Source organism: Phoenix dactylifera, chromosome 2, assembly GCF_051530095.1.
Source record: "Phoenix dactylifera cultivar Ajwa chromosome 2, Ajwa_hap1_PhDact_Kaust_v1.1, whole genome shotgun sequence".
Lineage (NCBI taxonomy): Eukaryota > Viridiplantae > Streptophyta > Magnoliopsida > Arecales > Arecaceae > Phoenix > Phoenix dactylifera.
In genome coordinates this window covers 29,437,301-29,443,300 of record NC_143191.1, presented here as the reverse complement: position 1 = coordinate 29,443,300, position 6,000 = coordinate 29,437,301, and positions in this window count along the sequence as shown.

The window sequence follows — 6,000 nt, the reverse complement described above, 5'->3', positions numbered from 1 at the left end:
CCCAATTAAGAGCTTGAAATAAGTGTCCCACTAACTAGGCTCTATCCAACAAAATTAGGCCTAATATCTGGCCTAAAGAGAAATCATCTTGGTGGGCCTTTCAGAGAAAGCTACCTGACCATATTTGGGGTTACAAGGCTCCATAACGTACAAGGTTCCCTTTGATGAAGTTGGCCTAATGAGAGTGAGAGAGGTACCAGTGCCAAGCAGCCCCAACCAAGCTTTGGGATGCATTATGAGACGTTAGAAGATTAAACCTTCAGGGCCTCAGCTCTTTATCTTGATTAATCTTTTAAGGCAACGGTTTCTCTTGTGATACTAATATCAGTACTGATGGCAGATAATTATATGGCTAGTCAAGGAGCCACAATTCTGAATGTCCCCAGATACTCAGATTCACCAACTGGAAGTAGTCTAATATTTAATTCAACTACAGATGAAAAAACCATGCATGTTCCTATCGACAAACAAACTCGTGTCCTAATGGAGTCTGTCCTCGGAACCATACTGTACGTCTCTGTGTCTCACATCTCCTATGAAAACTGTTTCTTTTGATATTTGTGTGTGTGTGTGTGTGTGTGTGTGTGTGTGTGTTAATCTACAATCTCCCTAGGCACCAACTGAACAAAGAGGTTCTGAGTTTGTTCAGGAATGGTGGCATTCACACCATATTTGTTAAAACAAAATACCATGACATATAATAAAATAATTGCACCAACAAAATTGTCTTAGTTAAATAAATTAAAGAAATGTGTATTGTTTCCCTCATCAAAAGTTGCAGAAAATTTGCCACATCATTGATTAGCTATTGCATGAAACTAGTCAGAGAGGAAAACATGGCTAAAACCTGGTAGCATTTTCCTATGCTTCTTGAGATGCCAAAAATAGGGAAAAGTACCTGCACATCGTGGCGTCATTAGATCTATTCAGAAACCGGACAACCCGCCGCCTAGCCCACTTAAGCTCTGAGGGTTTTGGACCAAGTTAGCCTTTGATTTTAAGCCCAATGGATCGAGTCATGCCTAAAATATATATGAGCCCGCTTATTAATCTAGTCGGACTTGAAACCCAACCTAACTCGTTGCCTCTTCCATCCCCCCATCCTCCTGCTCCTCCTCTTCATTCTCATCATCCTTCTCCTCCACCACCGTCCTCCACCTCCATCCTCTTTCACTCTTCCTCATCTTCCTCCACTTCCTTCTTCCTTCTCTTCCTTACTCTCTCCTTTCTTCCCTCTTTTCTTCTACATTCCATATTAAAAAAAAAAAAAAGAAAAAGAAACTGATGCCCGAATACATACTAGGCTTGGGCCTCAAAAATAAGTCCGAAGGTCGGGCAGGCAAGGCCCAGACCTGACTATATTAGTTGTAATGGATTGAACCCAGCCCGATATTCGGCCTGCTCGATGAACAATTCTAGGCATCAAGGACAATGAAGAAAAATAAGTCAAGAAACCAATTTCCACCAAACTTTGTTGTCATATTTATTATTGTTTTGCAACATGAAGATTTCACTAAGGTGTATGTATTCCTAAATTGAGGGTCATTAACAGGGTAAAATCTGAGAATGAGCTAATGAGAATACATTTACATAAAATTAATTTTGCTGATGTAGCCAGCAAAATATCGAGATTTTGACAGCAAGAACTCGTGGAATTTATTGGTGCCTTAGGCCCCAGATCATTATTCTTCATATATATTTTATTAAGCATAAGAAACTCTTTTATCACAGCCTATCACTCAATGAACAAACTTTCATTTATCTTAGGGTGGGACTTTAGCTTCTTGTTTCATTTTACCATTTTAACTTCAAGGTTGGTATGATGGTTTCAATTGCTTGCTTAGCCGAAGTCTCTGGCCAAGAATTTTAACAGGAATCATAGTTTTATTACTTCATTTGAAAAAGAAGACAAATAGCCTAGCTTTGATTAAATTCTGTGCACATGGATCTGTTGATGACTCGAATCTATCTTTTATTGTTGGGTCCATTTTACAATTTCTAGAACCAGTTTTGCAATCTGAAAGAAATATTTGCCTTCTCTAATGATGGCCGCAATGTTTCAAACAATTTTCTTAGAGAAATATGGTGGGGATGCCATCACTTGTGCTCGAGCCCTCAACCCCTCTGGGTATCAACAAAATGTGCAAGCAATCTTATATATGTGAATTTTGTTTTTGGCACAGTAAACAAATAAAATTACAGCATTATTAGTTAGTGCATGACAATTTTAACCAAAAAAATTGGGCAAAGAAAAAGTATGAAAATTTTCATAACCATCTCTAATGAAAGACTACATATGCTCGATGCTCTTGTCCAATATCCGTTGGTTTAATCTTAGTCTAATGAGTTTTCATAGCAATTAAGAATTGCAAGCCAATCTTATTTAGCTGCCCATTTAAGAAGCCGACCCAACTCAGTCGTTCTATATTTTTATTGTCATATTGCTCAGGTTATTCGTTCAACAACGTACGTAACTCTACCTTTCCAAACACTCCTACTGATCTTTGGTTAACTTTTTATTGTGAATCAAGGTTCAGCTCTGACTCTACACATGCTGAACTTCACTTCCACTGCAGATGAACTACAACTGAAGACTAACTATTTCCAGTTGATTCAGTTACTTACTGTTAGTTACTTAGAATTTCTGTTACTCAGTTATTCAGTTAATGTACCATTATATATAGATCATAGTATGCAAGAAGGATTCATTAGTTCAGAAATAAAGTTTTGAAGCTTTCTCTTCAGCTTCCCCTATTTCGAATCCTCTTTCACTTTCTTTCTCATTCGTTAGATTTTACATGGTATGAGAGCTTTGAACGCTTCCTCCCATAGCTGCCTCCGCTCACAACAGTGCCGACTCAGTCTCTTCGCCGGTTCAAAGCATGGTCGAAGATCCAGCGAGTCCATATTTTCTGCATCACAGTGACAGCACAGGTTTGCGGCTCGTTTCTTTAATTTTGAATGAAGAAAATTATTCAACCTGGAGCAGATCAATGATCATGGCCTTGAGTGTCAAGAACAAGAAAGAGTTCATTGATGGAAGCATTCCTCAACTTCCAACGAATGATCCACACCATGCAGCCTGGAGAAGATGCAATATAGTGGTTTCTGCATGGATCGTAAATTCTATCCCAAAAGAGATGAGCACTAGCGTGATCTATATGGAAACATTAAGAAAAATTTGGCTTGATTTGAAAGAAAGATTCATCCAAAACAATGGTCCAAGAATTTATCAATTACAAAAGGCCATTTCATCTCTTTCTCAGAATCATGGCAGTGTGATTTCTTATTTTACCCATTTCAAGGGACTCTAGAAAAACTGGCTAACTTCAGACCTCGGCAGCAGAATGAATACCAATCTGAAGAGCAAGTTATTCAATTCTTGATGGGATTAGATAACTCCTACTCAAATATTCGTGGACAAATCCTGTTGATGGATCCTTTACCATCAGTTAACAAAGTATTTGCTTTTATACTTCAAGAAGAAAGACAACGTGAGGTAACGTCCATGATTCAAGGTCCTGAGTTTGCTGCCTTTGCTAGTAAATCCTATGATAAGTCAGTTTATAACCAATCTTCTTCATTCAATTCAAAACCCACTCAAAGGCAGAACAATGTGGGCCAAATTCGCAGGAAAGACAGGCCCATGTGGAAAATCAGGTCATACGAAAGATAGGTGCTACAAACTTCACAGTTTTCCATCCGGTTTCAATTTTACAAAAGGAAAAGAAGGAGCCCCTGCAACAATTCAAGCTTCTAGTGCTGCAGCACCAGATTTTCTATATGATCTCTCTAAGCTTACTATCACCCTGGATTAATATCAAAAGATTTTTTCGGTTTTACAACATCAGCTATAGTCCCATAGGACGAATGCTACTACATAAGATGTACCACAACCTTCAGTAAATCAGGTCAGAAACCTACAAATGGCAGTCAGCAGTGGCCGATCATCATCTATTCCTATTTTCTCAAGTAATTTTGTTTGTTCGATGAGTGTCCTTACTCGAAACTAAGCTCATGTCCCTTGGATCCACAGACCATATGGTATGCTTTACTTTTCACCTTTCTACCATCACAGCCAATATAAATGCCACCGTGAAGCTTTCCACCGATGAACGAATTTCTGTGACACATGTTGGAACCGTCAGAATTTCGTAATTCCTCACTCTAACAAATATTCTTTGTGTCCCAAAATTTTCTTTTAATCTCATTTTAGCCAGCAAGCTCATTGACACACATCACTGTTGCTTGATTTTTTTTATCAGATTTATATTTCATACAGGGCTTGTTGAATTGGATGACAATTGGAGTGGAGAAACTTGAAGATGGCCTCTACCATCTTCAGCTAGATGAAAGCCAAACTGCTGGTGGTACTACAAAATCTTCACTATCGAAATCCTCATCTTTATTGTATTCCTCTGCAAAATCTGCACACTTGGTTGATAGTTGTCATGAATTTGATCTTTGGCACCGTAGACTAGGACTTTTATCCTTTCACAGACTTAGCTTATTAAACATATTTGTACCTAAGATAAATATTAGTCTGAATAACCATTGTGACATTTGCCCTCTTGCTAAATAGCAAAGATTAAGCTTTCCTCACACTGCTTACATTTCAAATTCTACTTTTGAGTTAGTGCACTGTGACATATGGGGACCCTTTTCTACACCCTCACTTGATGGCTCTAAATATTTTCTTAGCATTGTGGATGATTATAGTAGCGCCACTTGGGTTTATCTCATGCACTCCAAGTCACAAACTAGAGATATCATTCGGTCCTTTTATCCTTTAGTTGAGGTTCAATTTTTTGTTAAAATAAAAATAATTAGATCAGATAGTGATAAAGAGTTCAACATGGTAGACTTCTATGCATCAAAGAGAATTATTCACTAACTTAGTTGTATTGATATCCCTCAACAAAATGGAGTGGTGGAAAGAAAGCATCAACATATTCTTAATATTGCTAGAGCATTAAGATTTCAGGCCAATCTCCCTTTAATTTTTTTGGGGAGAATGTGTTTTAACAGCAGTTTACCTTATCAACAGATTGCCAACTCCAAAACTATCTGACCGATCCGCATATGAAGTCTTATTTTCTTCAAAACCCTTTTATACTCATTTAAGAGTGTTTGATTGCTTGTGTTATGCTTCTACCCTAAAAAAGCATAGGTCAAAATTTGATCCTAGAGCCAAACAGTGTGTTTTTATCGGTTATCCTCATGGGATGAAAGCCTTCAATCCAAAAATTTATTCATTTTCAGGGATGTTGTTTTCATGAATTTATTTTTCCTTTTCAACACATTACTTCTCCTACATTGAACTCTTTATCTCAGTCTTGTGATACCATTTTTTCCCCATCCTCCATTATCACTAGTGAGTACTCATATTTGACCAAACCCACTGCTGAAAATACTATGTTCACACATAGTGCTAATTCCCTTGTTTCAGCCTACACACCCACCGGCATGCCCGGTGGCACACCCCATTCCACTTCTCCTTCTGTACTCTCTCCTAACTCAATGCCACAAATCATTCCTTCTCATATTCCTTCTCATAATCAGCCTTTTAGGAGATCTTCTATACTCAATCCTCCATAGTCATTTTTACTCCCAATCAGCATCTTAGAAGGTCTTCTAGGATCAAACAACCTCCTGCCTACTTAAAAGAGTATCATTGTAGTTTGGCATCTTCTACTCCTCACTCTCAATCACTCATTCAGCAGCAAGCACCCTCTGCAGAATCAGGAAAACCTTGTGACATTTCACCATTTCTGAATTATGAAAGGCTTTCCCCATCTCACCGTGCCTTCACCTTATCCATCTCATTTTCCACTAATCCAAAGAATTATGCTGAAGCTTCTATGTCCCGTGAGTGGTATGCTACAATGGAGGCTGAGTTAAAGGCTCTTAATGACAATTACACTTGGACTATTACTTCATTACTTGAAAAAATTAGTGGATTGTAAATGGGTCTACAAGACAAAATTCAAAGCAGATGAA